Source organism: Toxorhynchites rutilus, chromosome 3, assembly GCF_029784135.1.
Source record: "Toxorhynchites rutilus septentrionalis strain SRP chromosome 3, ASM2978413v1, whole genome shotgun sequence".
NCBI lineage: Eukaryota > Metazoa > Arthropoda > Insecta > Diptera > Culicidae > Toxorhynchites > Toxorhynchites rutilus.
Window position 1 is genome coordinate 164067987 of NC_073746.1, and position 21947 is coordinate 164089933.

The following is a 21947-nucleotide window of genomic DNA, read 5'->3' on the forward strand; positions in this document are numbered from 1 at the left end:
CTGGAATTTTACCTTCTGACAATTATTCTCGTTAGTACTCAAAGGATTTTTCATGATTTTGGTTCTGTTCTGCTCACACTCGCATGAAGTCGTGCAAGTAACGCCTGGTTTAGACGTTATCAGTTACTCGGTTGCGAGTAAACGTCAAACGATCCGAAGAATTACGAACGTACCCATACTATGAAATATGACATTTGATACATACATACAAATACATACAAATGGGGTAAACGGGCGAGTAGACAAAAAATTTGAAGTAGCTCGGTTGCGAGTAGCTCCGTACATACAAATCAAATGTCAAATTTCGTGGAATGGGTACGTTCGTTATTCTTCGAATCGTTTGGTGTTTACTCGCAACCGAGTAACTGACAACGTATAAACTGTTTTGAAGGTACATTCTGAAACGAAAATATGAGTCGAAACATACGTCAAATGGACAAATTTATTTTGAGCTAGAAACGAAATTTTTTATTTTTGAATATGTATTTTATTCAGTGGTGATAGATGAGAGAAGGATTTCGCAGTTATCGAGGAATTAGCTTACATTTTTCCTATGAATGTAGGATTCGAGGATGTCTTGAAGATATCGTCCAAATCATCAATCAACTCGCATGCATTGGATCATCGTGAGTTCCAAGCTTCTTTTCTTTTTTTTCTTTTTTTCACGCTCGAAAACAAACGTAAGTTCAAACAACAAATGGGAAATTTTCATTTTAACCATTTTTTAACATTGAAAATTTCTCAAATGTCGATAACTAGGAAAAATGTTGATGCACTCCAGTCGATTAATACTGATTTTTCTCACAGATTATGGTACTGCAAACAAATGAAAGAATTCTCCAATTGTCTCTATCCCATTCAGTTTCGATTATGAGACTCATTGAAACTTAGTGCGATTTAGAGTTGCGTGCCAATTTTGAAAACTATGATGTCTTGGATTTCTACTCCAGATATGTTTCAGAAGCGCGATTTTCATAACTAATAAAACATGCTTATTTTATTACTTCAATGTTTGAATCCACAAATATTTGTGAGCAATTGTTTCAGTTATGGAAGAAGTGAATTCAGAGTCAAGGAACAAAATAATGGACAGTCATTTGGAAAACACGCTTCGCATCGCTATCTCTCACATTCAAGCTTTTTTAGATAAAATGGCTCAAGAAATGTAGTTCGAGTGAAATTGAAACGGTGTTGGAGTATGTCTGTATTTGAAGATTTTCTCTATTGAAACCAACAAAAAATATTATAGAAACTTTTTGATGATCAAAAGAACGTCCAATTTAATAATGATACCGTATTCACATTATTAAGTGTAGTCATAATTCTTACAGTGAAATCGCGACTTATCTCAGCAGAGAAATATGGAGCGAAGAAAAGTGGTAGTAACACTGCAGTCGTGTAGTTCGATGTCCCCCTTCACTCTCACCAAGTTTCACGGTCTCTTCAGTATTTGTTCGGTTTCCTAGCAACGATAAAGTTCAATCTGGACGAGAAGCGTGTGGCAACTGTCACGCTATTTAAGTGCGGGAAAATGTCAAAACAGATCTACGAGCTGCTCAAACCGTTTTCTATCAATGAACGATTCGTGTTCCGTACACTACAACAATACAAAGAAACAGCTGTTGTGGGCGATATGCCCAAAAAGGGACGACCGAGGTCGGTACGACTGCATAATGTTATCCATGTCGTTCATCAGACGAAATGAATTGGATAAATCAATTGGTGCGTACATCGATGTGTGAGTCATTTATTGGCGCCCAGATTGAAGCGAATACGTTTGGCACGATGCAAAAAAACTCCATGGTGAACCTGCGTGAAGAAGAGATGTTCGAATAATTCTCCCAAAAGTGTTAATTCTGGATACTTTTATACCTTCAGAAAAAGTTTTGGGTTTTTATCTCATTTTGTTCTCGAATTATGAATTATACAGGTATAGAATTGAATGCTTTATAATTTAAAATAAAAAGTGAGTCAATAAAAGTACCGGTTAAATAAGTATATTTTACATGATGAAAAGTAGTAGTAGTAGAAGTAGTGAGAAAAAAAGAAGGAAAGTAGTGAGCAAAAAATGCGGCCCGCACCATGTCTATATCTGGTCACCTCTGTTCTAGATAGTTACCAGATGATAAAGGTTCTTTAATTTCAAGTTTTCATATTTATAATATTCCATGTTTCTGTGTTCTTGGTTAACAAAAACTTAATGTCTGTTTTTTTATGGGGAGGAAAGGAAAGATGATATGAAAGGATTTCTAGGAACTTCCTGCGACTTGTTTTCTCATCGATATTGATCAGCTCATTCTTTCAATTCTTTCACAAGTGTGTATATGTGTGACCATTGTATTTAGTGAACAACTAAGTCAAACATTTGTATTTTACTTTTGCACGTATGAATCTAACGACGAACGATATATATATCCGTTCAATCCGATGACATAAAGGACTAAAATCAAATAAAAAGAGTCCGGTAACGATATTATGCATTATATTTAATAAATATTTCATGCCACTGACATTAATGTATACATTTCCTAGACAAATACCCTAAAATAGGAAAAACGCCACTTGTCCAAAAAAGTTACTCCTATACTCGCGCCGGTGTAAAAAAGTAATACACGTCCAGGGATGCCAGGTTATATTTTCGAATGTTTTCACATGGTACGAAAAAATGTCTTTGAATGTCTTCACATGGTACGAACAAATGTCTTCACCAGTCTTCCGAAAAACACTTACACATGTCCACGCGATGTGAAAATTCCATGTTTTTGTTTGAATTCGAACATGATACTCGCTAGTGTTGAGTGTCTATCCCCAACACGAACAATGATACACAAACATAGACATGTGAAAACAAACACGATGTTTATAATTCAAGAGCATCATGTACAAACTTATCACCCGATGTCGCAGTATTCATTACTTTCGTTTCGTTTCTTTTCATACACGGAAAGAAATTATTCATCCCAAAACATTTCTTCGTAGAATACTTTTTCACAGAAACGAACTTGAAATTTAGTTCGCATTTCAAAAATTGCACGAACTAAGAGGCTATAAGTTCATGCACCAAAATATATATTTTTATTAAGGCTCATATGGCGTCAGCCTAACGGGGCCGGGAGTTCAATATATTGACAATGTTTGCTTACAACTATGTTAGTAATATGTAACCGATTACTCGCGGTTGGCTCGAGGTTAGTATTACAAGTGTTCTCATAATTGGGATGTTGCAGTCCTCAGTGCTCTGTACGTGTGCCCGACATGGGATACTTCCTATTGGGATGCAGCTGACCGTTAATCAGCAACGACCCCCTAGTCTGCACCCCATATCTAGCGTGGTGCGTCTTTTTCGATTCGAGGAATCCAGGATAGAATGATCACTAGCCGGCGCAATCATCAGCTCGTGTAGAGTTGTCATGAGCGGTACAACCTTTGACTCTTGTTGAATCATCAGTGGACTGCACAACCTTCGGCCCGTGTATCTGTAAATAGTGTGTGTATGTATTGCCGCGACTAAGTAAAAGTTTATAGATCGTTCATGCACATTTTGCAAGTCTGATTAAATAATCCTTGGTTTCGTTCAAAGAAAACATTCTCTGAATAGAAAGAAGCTTTCTATTTTTTTTGCGTGCATGTTGGCAATTAAAGTCTGGGGAGCCGACTGCATAGCGGGCGACGTCGTACAAATTCTGACCAAAAAAATAAATACCCAAAATTAGTTTTAGATGCAACCTTCAGCGGCACACAGCAGAACCAGCAGAGAAATTTCAGCGGCTAAAACACACTTAAAATTTATCGATGTTATCACAAACTGAATGAAGGAAAAAACTAAAAGCTACACTTACACTGCACTACATATGCTATGTGCATCATCCTTTCTTCTCCTCTTCTCCGCTCGTTTAATAGCTCGGGTCGCGATCGTCGCGAACAAGCAGTATTGGCCATTTGTATTCAAAGATCCAGCCAAAATTGTTGCTCCCGTGGTCGAGTGGTTAGCGTCACACCTAACATGTCACTGCTGAATAATTCAATTTTAGTACTTGTTCAAATAGCTAATAATAGCGAATGTTACATGAATTCAATATATAAATTGATGCGTGCACTAAATAATGATATCAAATGTGAAAAACTCTCATATCAATCGATGTTTATTTTGTTCAGAACAGAAAAGGAGGTTTATTTTTTTGTCCAATATTTTTGATGAAGCACCCATTGTCATGAAAGGAAAGCATTTTTTCCATGTCAACATACCAACACACCACGCGTTGAGTGGTGGTGGTGTGGTGTCCGATTCGTTTCTTTTACTCTACGCACTGCCGGTGCTTGAGGTGAAAATGCAAGAGAAACTGTACACCATGCTCGAACATCATGTGAAACATTGGGATTAAACATCGTATGTCCAAACATACCACGAATACAAACATGTCACATTTTCTAACATAGGTACGAAAAAATCATGTTTGTACTCAAACACAAAACTGTGAACAGCAGCGTGGACATATTTATTCCGGACGCAGTGTTTTTTGTGAAACATGGAAGACTGGTCTTCACAATCATATCGAAGGGAACTAAAATTCATAGCTTACTTTTGGACAAAGTTTCATAGCTTATTCGATGTTTATATCAAGGGAGTATTCTAGTCTTGAAATTTGAAAAAATGCAAACAATTTTTTCTTCATATTTCTGTAGCCTAGGCATTCATGAATATACCCTAGAAAAACCTTATTAAAAACCCAATTATTTACCGAGTTAGAGCCATTTTTGGTGATGCAGTATCTAACCTGGTACGGCCATAACAATGAACTTCAAACACGTTTTTCTCGAAACTAGTTTTTTTTAAACTGGTGTACACGATTTCTCAAGTTCTAATGAACCGATTCATGTCGAATTTATATGGATGCAATCTACAGGCATCTCTCTATCGCATGAACCTCTAAAAATAATATTTTTTAAATTTCAATATTTATTATTTTATTAAGAAAAAACGTTTTCAATCGCATTTTGTTTTGTCAAAATGGCCGCCGTTTTGTCAAAAAAGATGTTTTTGACTTGTACGAGGTATCGAGGATAGCGGCATCTTCACTGATTCAGAATTTGTGCGATTTTTTTTTTGTTTCAGATAATCAAAAGGGCTGGAATCGTATACGCCATGGCACGATTTTTTTAACGCTCTCACTTCATCAGCTCAAAACTATTCTCGTTATAAATATTTTTGCTCCGCACAATTTTTGTTTTTTTGTTAAAAGATAGACGAACAAGTAATAATGTAATGGATAGTAAAAATATTCTTTCTTTTATTTTTACGGAGCTCTGAGAAACGTCCGAAATTCGTGTCTTTACACTAGAATACTCCCTTAATTGGCAATTCGCTATATAATTTTCCTAAACTTGCCTTGAGGTTTTGAAGTTTATTTCAATAAATGTGAACAAATAATATATTTCACAACTTTCATGAGTCTAGAAATTATAATTAGCTTGATTGATTACCGTTGATTAAATGAATATCGTCCCAGTTTTTCCACAAAAACGGAACTATGATAACTCAATTTGTTTATTTCAGCTTTGAAGTTTTGGTTGTAACTCAAACCATATCCATAAAACTGATTATTGGAACGGTTTGTCACCGGAAAATCTTCGTTTTGTGAACTGGTTGTTTGTAAGATCTAGGTAAATCTATTGTAGAATATAGGTCCAAAATAATAAAAATACAGTGTAACAAATTTTCTAGTGCAAACGAACTAATGTCTTCTAGAGACAATATGTATTCAGACCGCTTGAAATTCTCCAGAATATGAAGTAAAAGTCGCTTTGTTGTTGAATTCATTCTATACACTTGTGGATTTTCTGCTTGGAAAAGTTTGAAAAAAGCGAGGGAATGACCTCGAGACTAGTTCGCGCAGTGGCGATGTCATAGCCAGTGAGGTTTATCCGAAATGCGATTATTGTTAGTTGAAAACTAAAAAACCCGAGACAAAAGTCTCCGTCGATTACTAAGAACAAAAGTAAACAAGTGACACTGATGAAAAAAAGCGAACGAATTACACTGAGACAAAAGCCTTACTTCTTTTGACGATGTTTTCGACCAATAGTTAGAATTTTATGGAAATAATATCTCTCAAAAATTCACATACGCTATCATACTGAAATGTTTTCACATATTTCATAATGTCTTCAAAATGTCTTCACAAAATCAAATGTCTTCACAGTAAGTCAAATGTCTTCAAAATGAAGACATGTCTTCAAACCTGGCATCCCTGTACACGTCCTCCTTGTATCAACTCATACGATATGCTAAACGTTGACGAACAACCAGGCCCCGGCTAAGAGGATATGATCGGCGAGTCAAGATGTGTTCGCAAATTTAGCTGTCATTGCCAAACTATCGGTGAGCTCAAGGCAGATCTATGTAACAAGGTGCGCCCATTCGCTAATCATATTTAACTCGAAACAATTGTGAAATTCGCGAAAATTTAAAGTTTAAAATTTAAAATTTAAAGCAGTTTTTCAATCTTAAAATTTGAATGGAGATTCTTAAGTTATTCGATTACTTAAAACACGACGCTCTCTTAACCATTAGGCTATATATTTCACAACACACAACATTTACAAAAACTCGCCATAAAATATAAAATATAAAATATATAAAATCATCATCAAACCCAATTCCAGTTCAATATTACGCAATACTGTATTGGATAGAATACATATTCGAAATAAAAGTAAGTAAATTTTCATTCATTATTTTTTATTATAGAAGTGTGTTAATGTCATCCTTTAAATGAATGGCTGTATAGTGGTTTTCACATTTTGACCCACCTGGCAGTATGTTAAGCGTCTTGATTTACACCAGCTTGAGAGTTTGGCAGTTCTCGCGAGTGACAGTGGTCGCAAATTGCATTTGCAAATATTAGATATGGATTCAGTTCGAATTCGGGATTTTTTTTTCGTTGAAATTTCAAAACGATGAAGTTTTTTCTATTTTTTTCTATTTTATCAATAAAATAGATTCACATTTTTCCAAAAATCAAAATGTGAATCTATTTTCAATTTCAACAATCAATTACCTTGCATAAAAAATGTACGAAAACAGTACTACACTGCGTTTCACAACTATAGAACCACTCCACACGAATGAACAGTCAGAAGTGCAAAGAAGCACTTCAGAATCATTTACTGCTATTTTTACATCAATAACAATGTGATATTTGGGTAATTTCGCATCAATTAATAAAATCCGGAAAGTAAAGGCATGGTTTATTGAATAGGGGCTTCAGATTCTGGACTGGTCAGATTGTTTACCAGATCAAACCCCTATCAAGAGCTTATGAGGAGTGATTGTACGAATAGTAGATGCAGCTTACAAGCAGTATGAGTGATTTGAAGAACTTAATCGAGCAGTATCCTCTGCGTAGAATGAGATACACACTACAACATGGCGTAGCTTGGTCAAAACCACCCCGAATGAGTTATTTGAAGAGATTGAGAACTAAAGATGACCTACGAATTATAAACTTATTGTAATTCATGTGAAATTGACGTTAATTTTGTAAAGGAGTGAGAGTTTTTCCATATGGTTCTATAGTTATGAAACACTGGAATTTATATTTTTTAATGTTTCGTGCCTGAACACAATAATAAAGTTCAAATGACCAGTCTTTTAAATGAAGATAGTTGTTATATCCTACACTATACACTTCAATTCATCCGACTTCTCTCATATCTCTGGCAACTCGGAAAAAATGAGTGGTTCTATAGTTGTGAAACGCTGTGTACAGTAAGTTTTTATCTCGTAAAACTTAGACCTTGATCAACGCCTGTCACCGTATTAGATACTGTCAATCGTTACTGTGAAAGACATTTTCGCTATCATTTTTGTTGTTTTCATTGATTTATCATATATGCAGAAAATCATCATTTCAAGTAATAGAACATAAGTTTATGAGTCAGAATGTGTAACTAATTTCATTATTAGCTATCTAGTGAAAGAATAATAATTGATTCTACAATAAGGTTTTTTCGTGGAGCATCCCATGATTGTGGAGCAACGTAAAAAAAATAAAAAAAAACTTCACAGCAAAAAATACTTTCCATTCATATCAAAGAGTGTGATAACATAAACTTTCTCGAGCACCTTTAATCCCTACCAATAGATAGTTATTTTCACCGTGTCTCAATGTGACGGTTCATTTTTATTCGTTAGTGCGAAGCTTCTAGCATCAAACCGAAAGCACCGAGTCTCTGTGACAATGACTTATTGCAAGCAACTGGCCAATTTAGGGAAAAATGAAACCGTTGATTTATGGCCAACGTTCAAGAAACATATATACGATTATGGCTCATTGAGCGCGGTGTTCGTCGTCCTCGTCGTCGTCGTCTAGAAAGCAGAAATATCACACACCATAACGAGCTGTTTATTTTCGTTGTCCAGTCCATGCTGAGACCATCAACAGAATCCCGTCGCCATCGGAAAACTATACCTCTACCGGTTCTACTTTGTTCGCAGCGCTATGAGTACAAGGATGCACTTCCCTTCAAGCTGTAAAGCAGCTGCCATAAAGTAACGTGTATAGTCGTCGTTGGCAAAAAAGCACACCGTTTATATCCCACATTCCATATATCTCTCTCTCTGGGTGTGTCTCACTCTTGCACCATTTGCAGAGGTACTCTGAAACTGCACAAACTGATATTTCTGCAACTTCCGTCGTATATTTTTTACGCTGACCCAAGCAGGCATCGCAGAGCCCCCATTCTGACTCGAGCTGGATGTTCCTGGCTGGCTCCGGGCGCCAAACGGTGGGTTAAGTTTGCGGTGAAAATATCGATTAGCAGAGAGTGCGCCTTTAATGGGTGGTTTATTGCAATGGCGAGCAAAATTATGAACACACATGCAAAAACGAATAACAAACGACATGACACAAAATGCCGAGATAACGCGTTTTGTCGTTTACCCCTCCCCCCGTCCCACCACATTCTGCTCACCGAGGCATCATCAGCATCAGAATCAGCACAAACAGGCTTCATCATTGCCCGACCGAAACCGTTCGACCGAGAGAAATCCCATCACCGGCGCTACCTGGGCAACGGCGTATTCAACGCCAAAGTCCAAAGGGGAATTGGTTGCTCCCCGAAACATCCTGGTTTGAGCTGTTTAATTAATATTACGCAAGCTGACAGGAAGTAAGTGGGGCGGAAAATACCAAACCGCCATTGAATTCTACAACTGTAATAGTCAGATATAACATAGCAGCGTAACACAAAAGGACACCACTATGATGATGACGACAGCCATGAGAACAACATGTGCTACTCGTGTTACCATACGGACAACCAACCAACCAGCGGATGCTGGATGCCCGGTCCATTGCGTCGGTGGGCGATTTTATGGCACAACCAGCTGTAGCCATAACAGCGACGAGGACGCCGGAAAACCGGAGAGAGCGAGATGGTGGTCCGGAGGCGGCTCGTTGCCAACTATTTAATACAAAAGCGAATTATGTTCGACTGTGTACATATGTGGCAAGTTGCCGGCAGGCTGTCAGTCGGGAGAATTCCACCGTGTTTTGTAAATTTTTACAAAGTATTCACCGCAAATCTACCGGAAAATGAAACACGCAAGCCGCGGTTTATATGAATGTTTTCGACTGCTGGATTCGTTCGTGTGAAGTAGTTCGCCAGGAGCGGAAAAAATACCTCACAAATTAAGTTGGTTCGAACGTGCCGAAAAAATGCTACTCTTTTCACCAGAGGATAACGGACTGTGTTAAAGTTTCACTAGTCCGATGAACGTTGCATTTTAAAAGTTTCGTTTTTTTCACTCTCTCGCAATAGTTCTGTGGGGTTCATGAGCATTATAGTCGAACAAATTTGCGAATAAATGTACTGAGTGACTCACTAATTTGTGCTTCTATGATACTCCTGTGTATTAGAAGGATCGAAATTGAGTTTACGGCCACACAAAAGTTTGTATTAAAGTTCAGAATCACGACTGGACGGATCATCGTGTTGAGATAAGACTAAGGGGAACATGCTTGAATAATGGCAAAAAGTTGAAGAACTATTTTTATACAATTCATGATAAAATCGATAATTGATGAAATAATAAAATAATTACGGAGGATCTGTTTTCTCAAACGCAGCCTAACGCGTAGACAATAATTACCGCATCACATTTTCGGTACAAAACAGAAACAGATGAGTGGATGTCACATGTCTACCCCTGTCTTACCACTGTATATAATACTTTTCACTGGGATCTTCGTACCCAAATTTGGAGCGTGTCCGCATACTAGCGAACGATTGAGAGTTCAAAACTTAGGATCCTCAATTGACCATCTTTACGTTATGTGTTAGTATAGAATAACTATTGCAACCAGGGCTCGAAATTTTTCGATGATGAAAAATGGAAATCGACTCTCCTCTCAGTAGCTTCGCTTCGACTAGGACTACTTCGGCGTTCGATGTTAACATGCCTTGAATTGGCTAGAAAGGAATTGACCAGCGTTGAGAACGAGGATGCCAGATGAACTATTCTAGCAAATAGTTATTCTGATTAACGTGACTAATGAATACAAATCTGCCTCTTTATACGGACTCATGAAGATGGTATATATGTGCTGAGGTTGTAGGGTATGCAAGCCAGGGTTACCATATCTACAGAATAATCTGTATTTATACAGATTTTTCAGACTTTTTGAAACCAAGAATCTGTAGATGCAGATTACAGATTTTTCTAGTTTCCATACAGATTTACAGATTTTTCAAAATAACGATCCAATATTAGTTATGGCTTGATCTCGATATTTTCTTCCCAACTCACCAATTTTATGCATATGGCATTCGAATCAATTTGAATGAAAGTCATGGTGGCATTCATATGCAGCGTGTAGTACTGCTTTCTCATGTTCAATCTAAAGCGTGGTTTAGAGTTCCCGTGAACGTGAACATGAATAGGTGTAGAAATAATACGATCATTTCACGGTGAACTACATTGCGAACAAACAACTCAAAAAATCGTGGTGAATAGAATGATTTTGTTCACGTTCACGTTCATATTAAAAGTCCGGCAGTAAACGTGAAGTAAATAAACATTGATCTTCAATAAATTAATTCGGATAAAATATAGTTGTTCACGAATCAACCCGAAGCAACGAAGTTTTTCAACCCGCGCAGAGATCCGATTGAATGAAATTGCATCCATATCAAAATTTGCATTGAAAACTTGAGATATCCTTTTACAGTTCACGGTGAAATAATTTTCAGAATGCCTTGGGACATTCGAACGTGAACATGAACGGGGAAATATTTTGACGTTCATATTCACCACTGCATTCACGTTCACGTTCACCAAAGTCGGTGAACTATGGTGAGTTCATCAACATCTCGATTAAACGGTGGGAATTCAGAATCGTTGTGAAATATTGAATTGATCCACTTTTATCAATATGAATTGCGTTTAAACACGTTTTTCAACTAGAAAATGTTTATTCCTATCGTTTCGAGATGTTTTTCTCGCGTTTTATATATGGACTGATGAATTATTAACAAAAAAGTGTTTGTCCGCGTTCACGTTCACGGGAACTCTAAACCTACCTTAAGGCGAAAAGATGCAAAAATCCGCATCATCGACTTGCTTTACAATAAATAATTAACACTGTTTATTTTTTTGCTACTGAAGCGCAGTGAATGCGAATTATTACGTGAATACCGCCAACATCGTCAAATTCATAATTTGCCAATCAATGATACTATAGCTAAGATTACGCTTCAAAACCCTTAACCCTTTGGGGTCGTATAAAATTTCCAAATTTGTGTCATACTGGTCGCATTCATTTTTACTTGAAAAAGCAGTTATATACAACTTTGTGAAATTATGGAAGATGAACAAGATTCCTCCTATTTTTTCTAAACTTCTGATAAGTATTTACTAAACAATGTTTCTTATGTTTATGTTTAAGAATATTCGCTATAATGCTTCTTCGTGTGATATCTTTCGCATGTACCATAATAATAATTAGTTTGGCGTCTTTCACTTTTTATCGTAACATGCAGAACAATGCTCTTTACACAGTGCTGCAATACATGGAATTTTCCATTAATCCTTTCCTCAAGCATGGATGACAATTTTTGTTTATACTGAGTACCGTTATCTATCATTCATAGTAGCACCGTTTTGGCTCGTGAATAAGTTAAAATTCGTTTAGAAAAAATGTGAACTGATACATTGTTGCATGAATTATAATACAGCGCGGACTCGACTATATACAGTTTTTGATTTCTTTTCACTGTATATAACCGAATCCTGTTTATAATCGAGCCAAAAAATTCGGTTGAAAACGAGCACCTAACATAGCGATGAGGCACGCTTTTTTGTGAAATGACTGCGTCCTTCATTCTCTGGTATGGATTCGATTTAACTATCTGTTCAGTTAATCGTGCTGTGTAAAAGGGACCTTGAGTTTCTTAATAAGTGAACGTTCAATCCCAGGGCCCTTCATTGACAATCTTCTAAATGACCTTTTTCAAGCCTGTAGGTGGGTGAACTTATGCAGAAATTACGTAAAGCTAAAAATCCGGCTTTGGACTCCAACCGCCCCCTCCCCCCTTTTACGAAACGCAATTTCCTATCTCTAATACAGTAAGTAACGCTACCTCGACCCCCCTCCCTCCCCCTTCTCGCGTTGCGTAATTTGTGCTCGACGACTAATAGCAACAATAACAACAGTTATTTTAATTCTAGTCTCGCTCCAGCCAGAAAGCACCTGTAGCCGAGCAGAGGCTAAGGTCTGAAGATTCGATGACTTTCGCAGATAGATTCGGAAGTCGGAATTTCGTGACTGGATTGTCACCGATGCTGCTTCGCGGATCTTGGTCGCTAATCCGGAGATCCCTGTGAGTGGTAGGTCAACTTTGCATTTGTGCAATCCCAACTTCTTCGACAATGATGAGGTGATGAAAGATGCTTGCGAACCTGAATCCAAAAGAGCTCTACCTGGACAAAGATTTCCCCAGGCATCCATCACATTGACGATTGCAGTTGCCAGAAAAACAGAACAAGATGCGTTGTTGTAGGATAGATGATTGCGCACTCCACCGAAGTGTCAGATTGCAACGCTTGCAAGTACCGGATGAGCAGTTGTGATTTTCTTGGCAATTCTGACACCGATTATGCTGCGTAACCCATTCAAAACGTTCAGCCACGGGTAGCGCCTTGAAATGTTCGCAGAAGAACAGTTCGTGTCCATATTCACCACGAAGGCCACACATGATCCTTTGTATCCTGTTCATCGAAGTAGAACCGTTGCTGTGTGCGTGCTGTCTTGATGAAGATTCGCTTACAATTTTCGTCGACGACGCGTGAGAAGTTTCCATGGTGTAGACTCGCTGTTCCAAGTAGGTTAGAAAATCCGTCAGCGTCGGTATATTTTCCATGATTGTGGCTCGATTGTACCATTGTAGGCAAGTGTCGGTGTTCAGCTTTACTAGTAAAAGAAGCACCAACCAGCAGTCTCGATCCTCCCGGTCTATGGCTTGAAGGGCACGTCGAACATCGTCTGCTGTATGCAAGCGTGTCAAGCTGCTTGCGGATGCAACATTAAACGGAAGAACATTGAGAAAACGTTGAATATGATGAGTCACAATTTGGTCCTGACGATCAAAGCGTTTTCTCAAAATCTCCAATGCTCTTTCGTAGTTGGGATCCTCGATTTTTATATACCTTAATAGAGCAGCCGCTCGCCCGGATGTGTACGTTTTCAGGTATACAAGCTTCTGCGCTTTGGTGAGCCGCGCGTTTTAATGGACGGAACTCGTGAATAAATCGAAGTACGACGTCCACTCGCCGTAATCGCTCGAAAAGGTAGGTAGAATACCATTTGGTAGTTGCAATTCGGGAACTACCTGTGTTACCGACGTTTCTCGCGGCTGCAGACCGTTATCGGAAGTAGCCACACTCGCTGAATCTGGATTCTGGTTGCTGATGACACGTTTGAATTGCAGAACTGTTGCTTTGGTACGATTGTACCGTTTTTCTCTAAGGCCTCGTCGTCCATACAATGATCTAGAATGCCATTGTGAACTGCTCGGAAATCCTGCCAAAGTTCGCGCAGGAAAATTTGAAACTGAGCCTACTGAACATGCTTTGCCCTATTTATACGATTTCCTTTGGTCATTTGAATAATATGGCCTATAGTGACTATTCTTCTGGGCGGGTTTCTTTCACTATAACAATTGAGCTTTGAATATTATAGCAATATTGTTTCTGTCAAACTAAGCATATGATTGTTTATTATTGTTTGTCTCTGCTAAAAGGTAAGTGGATTTCTATCACCTTTTTAGCATTTTATCCCAATAATGTTCCCTTTCTTTGTAAGAATGTTGCAGTGTTTCACGTTTATTGTTTAGTTTAGTGGACAGTGTTTTCAGTTGTTTTTGTTTGTAGTGTTTGTCAACTTAATAAAGGGTTATTAGTGAGTTTTGAAGTGTTTTCTTCGGTTGGCCGAAACAGCACCCAACAGCCTTTCTTAACGCTAAAGGAAATTTTCAAACTTTTTTTCAATTGTCCAGTTGCATAGCGATTAGTGTTCTTTCTAACATACATTCATTGACCTTGTTGAAATGAGGCTGGTATCCAAAAAAGTAAGCATTGTTAATTCAGGACTACGAAATTATTTTATTCAACTCGCTTATTTACCACTTCAACTAGAGGAGCGGTGCTTTGTCGCTGTGTTTGTCTTGATGTCCCTGTAGAGGATTGGAATTGGATATAAAAAAAGATTAAATAAAAAGAAAAAAAATATAAGTAATAAAAAATATAATAAAATAAAATATATAATAAAAAAATTTAAAATATACGTCTATAAACGTGTGCACTCGTGGCCGAGTGGTTAGCGTCTCACATTATCATGCCGGGTGTTCGGGTTTGATTCCTGTTCTGGCCGGGGGATTTTTCGTCAGAGAAATTTCCTTCGACTTGCACTGTGGTCACGCGTATTCTAGAGCTTGCCCCTCGGAATACATTCAAGGCGTGTTATTTGACTTAAGAAATCTCAACAAAGTATAAATAAATGACGCTAGTTAATGCATACGTTGAGACGGCAAAAGTTCCACAGGGAACGTTGACGCCATTCAAGAAGAAGTCTGTAAACGTTGCAGAATTATAATTACATACATGTGTTTGCAATGTGTTTTGTATTGCATATTATATAATTATCCCATTTGAGAGCCCCTCGTTCGCATTCGGATTCAAACGCGGTGACATTGCTTCGGAGTACATACGAAAACTTGATTGTACGATCACAGACGAAAAGAAACAAACAAGGTTTGTTCGCTCAAAGTAGACGATTTCGAACGAAGCGGCGTGGAAGCATTGTAGCCACACCAATACAATTCTATGTAGTTATTTAGGGTACCACGGGGGGAGTTGAACATACGGGGTGAATTGGACCACCCCATTAACTCAAAAAGTACGGCTCAACTTGGAACGAAAGTGTTCGAAAATGCTCGAACAACAGTGAAAAAATCCATGCAGAATTCGAGATGGTCTCAATCCAATATATATATATATATATATATATATATATATATATATATATATATATATATATATATATATATATATATATATATATATATATATATATATATATATATATATATATATATATATATATATATATATATATATATATATATATATATATATATATATATATATATATATATATATATATATATATATATATATATATATATATATATATATATATATATATATATATATATATATATATATATATATATATATATATATATATATATATATATGATTGTAGTAAAAGTAAAAGTTGTTCCCCAAAAAAAATGTAATTACATTACTAACCCTAACCCACTATGCTCCGATGACGAAGTAACGCTTGGGCGAGGTATAAATCCCGCAAAGCTGTCACTGTCTCTATCATGGTTGATAGTGACCGGAAATAGGAAGGATGGACGGAATAGAAGGGAGAGGAGGAAAAGGACGGAATGGGAGAGAGGAAAGCGGAAAGGATTGGCTCGGCCATTGATGCAAGAGATCGAGAGTAATAAAGTTAGAAAAGTTTGAGACAAAGAGTTACGAGAAGTGCGAACAGTGGTGTGAAAGGAAAAATAGTATGTTTGGTGTTGTGGAGAGCAGATAGCCAAGTACTTGTGGAACGCTCCGGTGTGCAACTACACCATCGCAGAGGCCCGTGAGGTAACTTATATCCCACCATTTGGGGTAGTTTCATCCGTACGAGACCCCTTTACCCGACGGAGAAACCACCGGACGAAGACAAACCCGAAGAAGGACATTATCCAGAACACACCTGGCTCCGCCAAACCCAACGATTGAAGGTACGCTATTCCTCCTCCCCTTCCCAACGACCAGCGGAAAAAGTGCACCAGGAGCTTACTAACCACGTGAAAATAAAAAGAAACCAGTAAATTTAACACAATTGTGATTTTTACAAGAACCAGTCCCTTCTACTTTTGGTGGCAATTAAAAGTTCCCCCTAGTTACGCGCGTCTGAAGTATGAGTTCTCCCGAGATCGGAAGCCGACCCTGAGAGTAAAAACAGGTGAGCTAGCTGGGCAAAGTACCGAGCAAAAAGGTTACTTTCAACATAAATATAAGTATGTTTTTTTCGATGAAACACACACTGGACCAAATCACCCCACAGATGGTCCAAATCACCCCGCATCAAATGTTAATGTCCAAAAATCATCTCTTTTATTTTATGATATATTTGGTACTTTAAAGCTTGATATAATGATTAAACATTATTTATTGAGAGAAAACAAGTGTAGCTTAGTATACAATGTGACATTTTTTATTTAAACCGTATTGGTTTGGAAATATTAGGCGATTTGCTTAAGTGGTCCAAATTCCCCCCCTTTCCCGTACTTCTAACGAATGCATACGATTCGTGCAGTCACATTTACGTACGAAGCTGCAAGCAATGTCACCGCGGCCTAAGACATGCAAACGAATGTCGGTGATCAGCACAAGCCCGAAAGAAACGCTAGGGATTCTCTTGGCTATATTCACGGCGAACAGACGTGCATCGAGGAGATGTTCGGTGAACAAATGGACGGATACGACAATCCCATTTTCAGTCAACATAATAGTTTCACCGAGTTATCATCGGGACTTTGTCATCCGTGCCTTCTATGAAAACAATCGACCAGTGATTGCGAAACAAAGAGGCTGCAGTTGACATTTCTATATTTCTCGCGCTGAATCAGTCCCCTTTGCTTAAAGCAATTTGAACGTGGTCAACCCTTATGACTGGCACAGGAATTCTAGGGGCACAATTTGACAGCATAGAAGTTAAAGAATACCTGAAGATATGTTGAAACGAGTAAGAGTTTCAATTGAGCAGTCAGCGAGGCGGTCTGTGCACAAATATATTTTAGATTCGTTATGATTAAAGTTCCATATCTACAAAACCATATATAAAATCATATGAAACTCAGGAATAAATTGAACGTGATCATGTCAGACGCAAAAGGCTTTGTGAAAAAACACTGCAGACAATCCCTCTACAAGCGCCTTTCATGAGTCATGATGAGGATCGTTTCCACCTGAGTGGGGTTTGAAACAAACAAAAAATTCCGATATTGAGTGGCTTCCAACCGAAGGGACCCAATATACTCTATTTACATTTTCTAAGGTTACAGTGTATTGGTTTTGAACCGTTTCAGCATCTAAGTCCGATTCAGCGCGTGGAATGTTAAAATATCGATGGGCTTTGTTGTCGCAATCACTGACCATTTATTTTTTCGATCCTCCAAATTTATTGGACTTTGTCTCATGCAAAACCGGGGTGTGTGACATCAGCATCAGGAGAGGCCACAGACTGCTTGCTAGTTGGAGCGAGACTGAGTATTAGAAATCTCCAATGGCTTATTTATACCCAATAAATTTATATAAACGGGCAGGGTTAATTTGCAATATCTCCTCTTTCTACAGTGTCCGTACGAACGAACGCTGCATTTGCATTTTGAGCGAGCGATTTACGCTAGCCTTAATCGTATTAAAAATTATACCTCACGGCTGCACTCATGGTTGCCTCATATACAAATTATTCTTTATTTTACAGATTTTTTTCCAAATTTAAAATACAGAATCTGTATATACAGAATTACAGATTTTCAGCAAAGATGTAGAATTCACAGATTTGTTTTTTCAAGTTTAATTTTAAATATTGAATTTACAGTGCATACATAGATACCTTGATTAATAAAAATTTGGAACACCAACCATCCCGTTGGTTTTCATTGGAGGCAGTGGTTAAGCAAAATCTTTTGCGATTTGAAGAGCTTAAACTTTTCTTTTCGTTCCAAGTTAAGTATAACCATAATCAATTCACCAATTGTATATTGACTCATTCAAACGATCCTATGACCAAACCGATTATGCTGTTCCTTAGCTTTGTTCTACTGTTCATCAATAACGTCAATTGCACTTTTCAATCAATAGCTTGGGTTACTTATGTTTGGAAAGCTACGTGCAACTATTCACTGATCCTGACCTTGATGACCTTAATGATTTGATGCGCCAATTTCCTCAATTCGTTGAACCACGTAACAGGCAAGGCTTGGATAACGAACTCAGACTACTCAAGAGGAATTTCATGGGGCAAAAATTGAGTGACTTAGATATAACTTTTTTCCCAGCTGTTGGATGTCAAAAGGTGTGATGAGAAATTTCTTAATCTATTGCTAAGATCGTTTGTAGGATACTTTTTGATAGCATTCATCAGCGTATGTTACAATGCCAACAAAACAAAGTCCGGAAATCGCTTGGCACCCACTATTATGTACTCTATTTTGAAAGCGAAGAAATATGTATCGGCTTAAGGCGGCGCTTCAATGCTGTAATTGACGAAAAACGAAAATTGACGAATCATCAGAATTATGTATAAACATCATACAATTCTGAGGATTTTTAGTAAACATTTTTATGATTTACTAGCTGACCCTGCAAACTTCGTCTCGCCCAAAATGGTTTCTTGTCATAAATACTTTCAAACATTCACGTTTTCTTACTAAGTGAACGTCCACGAGTTCAATCGCAGAACTGTTTATTGATTAGTTTTGTCATTATTTTATTAATTTAGTTTTTGGGATTAGTTAGTCAAATTCCTTTTACTATAAATTTACTAGTACTTCTACCAGAACTCGTCATTATAATATCAAATTATTTTCAGACCCAATTCTCGTTCAAGATTTTCCAATCACTTGCAAATAACATGTTTTTCCCTCACATAGAATAGATGTTTGATACAGAAAATATAGTAAAATATAATAAAATATATCGTCTGAAATCGGACGATTCCCTCCTCGAGTTTTACCCTTACCCCATTGCTTGATTAGTTCTCGGGTTATGCAGAAATTTGTGTTTCATTTGTTTCATTTGAGGAAAGTCGTATCACAATGAAAACATTTCTTGTTTGAATCTCCACATTCTAAATTTGGTTCCATTTGCTTGCTTAGTTCTCGAGAGGGGAATGGGTCTCGAGCCACGAAACCTCCTCAAATTTGGTTCCATTTGCTTGATTAGTTACGAGTTATGCAGAAATTTGTGTTTCATTTGTATGGCAGCCCCTCCTTAGAGAGGTGACAGGAGCGTTGAACCACCTTAGAATCGATTGATGCCCCCTAAAGCCTCCACATGCCAAATTTGGTTTCGTTTGCTTGATTAGTTCTTGAGCTATGCAGAAATCCATGCTTGATTTGTATGCCAACCCCCCCTAGAGAAGAGAGTGGAGTGTCTATTCACCATGGAAAAGTTTCGTACCTCCTCAAACCTTCACATGTCAAATTTGGCTCCATTTGCTTGATTGGTTCTTGAGATATGCAGAAATTTGTGCTTCATTTTTATGGCAGCCCCCCTTGGAGAGGAAAAGGAGTATCTCACCACCATAGAAACATTTATTGCACCCTAAAACCTCCACATGACAAATTTGGTTTCGTTCGCTTGGTTAGTTCTTGAGTTATGCAGAAATTTATGCTTCATTTGTATGATAGCCCCCCTTAGAGAAGGGGGAGGAGTGTCTATTCACCATAGAAAATTTTCGTACCTCCTTAAACCTCCACATGGCAAATTTGGCTCCATTTGCTTGATTAGTTCTTGAGTTATGCAGAAATTTGTGTTTCATTTGTATGGCAAAAAGAGAAAGGGGTGCGGTATAAAAAAAGGTAAACTATTGAGATTTTGAATAAGTTCTCGCTATTATCGTTATGCTTTTTACGACTTGTTTTAAAAATAAAGCACTAATTTTCACGAAAAGCCACACAATTTGGCAGTTCCAAGTACCAATGATCGCATGATTACATCCATGATTTACTGTAGCACAATCCATTTCCCTCCACGGTTTTGTGTTATACCAGAGAGTGAATCAGATAAACACTCCATAATCGTCAGATAATGCATGACGACACGGGGGAAACGTTCTCCAACGGCAAGAAACACCGAATGATCGAAAAGACCCTTTTTTCGGCTCAATAGGGAAACATAAATTTTGCGCAACGAATAGGCCGAGTCGACACTACATAAAGAAATCTTCTCTCTTCATTGGCGCAAAAATATGAACCCCATCGCATTAGCTAGATGACTCCATCCACTTGGTGCGCAAGATTGATGAAGCCATCCATCTTTTTAATTGATCAATTTACCTTGTCCAATGTGCCATTCTTCGCTCCACCCCCACAAAAGGGTTCGAGTGTTTGCACATTATTTTCACGAGATTTCATTCCAGGGGAGAAGGCTAATGATAATTTCCCCAATCAAGGATTGATCCATCTCGTTATGTGGTATTTATTCACGCAAAAGGCTTCCTTTTGTCGGCTGGACAGCAGCCACAATCGGGAGACAGATATCAACCATTAATTAATGAATTGATGACACATCGATGACGATTTATTGACAAATCCCGCTTTTCGTCGAGAACCACTTGTTTCATCTTCTGAATCGAAGAAAAAAACAGCAGAAGATTTTTTCTAAAGATTTAGGCTTATTTTCTAATGAATGCCGGACTCCATGCAGTAAAAATGCTGGATAAAAAAGGATGAAAAAGCTGCTATTTCACAACTATTTTCAGCGATGCTCATTCCAGAATAAAAAATGCTCCGTAATGAAATTAAATAAACGAGGGCAGTCATTCCCGTGCTATGCCGCGAAAAAAAAAACGATAAAGGCGAAAGCTATAAGCCTGGCTGAATAGTGATCCGCTTTCTTCACGTTAACCACTTAAGGCGAAACCACCCACACCAGCGATAAGAGCGGCGGTCACAAGGCGCAAAAGTAAATGAGAGAGAAAAAAACAGCCTTATCGAACTGAAAACAGGGTTTCCGTGAAATCTATAGTTATGAAACTCATTGTGGGAAGAATCTAAAGCGAAGCGCTGCCTTCGTCTTCTTCGCCTTCTTCAAAGCGGTCCCATAAAACGAGGATTAATGTTGGTACCTTGATGTAGGCATTATTTCGGGAAAATTCGTCGAATCATCACTCGGTGTGGCTTGTTTGGCTCGGCTTGAGCTGCTTAAGACAGGCCCGCCTCCCTTAAGCCTCCCACCGACGACAGGTAGCGATGCGAAATTGTTGGAATTTTTCTCTATTATTATTCATTACTTATTTAAGGGGCATCCTCGGGGATGCCTTAAGGGACCGATGGGTGTTGATGGAAATGATGAAATGATGACGCGTCTGTAAGGCGTTTCCTGGCAAGAACTTCCAGAAGGAGTTTGCCGCGTGGCAGCTTGTTATGAAATGGTGAATGATTTATCTAGAAAGTTATTATGAAGAAGCAGTCGCAAAAGTGAACCGCATGTATCCGGTGCCAATACCGGCAGGGTGTCGTTTTGATGTCATCTGTCCAAGTAATGGGTCTCGATAGATTACCGGAACATCAGCTGGAGTCACATTGGGGGA

The 21947-nt window shown here is 38.0% G+C and overlaps 1 protein-coding gene and 1 long non-coding RNA gene across 2 annotated transcripts in view; both read right to left on the reverse strand.

The window, feature by feature from the left end:
- LOC129775141 (metallo-beta-lactamase domain-containing protein 1) overlaps window positions 1-21947 on the reverse strand; it is a 249371-nt gene that overhangs the window by 42923 nt on the left and 184501 nt on the right. The gene's annotated exons all lie outside the window — the stretch shown is intronic.
- The window catches only part of LOC129775142 (uncharacterized), a 31112-nt gene continuing 13010 nt past the window's right edge, over window positions 3846-21947 (reverse strand). Inside the window, exon 3 of the long non-coding RNA XR_008742862.1 lies at window positions 3846-4012. This is a non-coding gene — a long non-coding RNA (uncharacterized LOC129775142). The remainder of the gene's footprint in view (window positions 4013-21947) is intronic.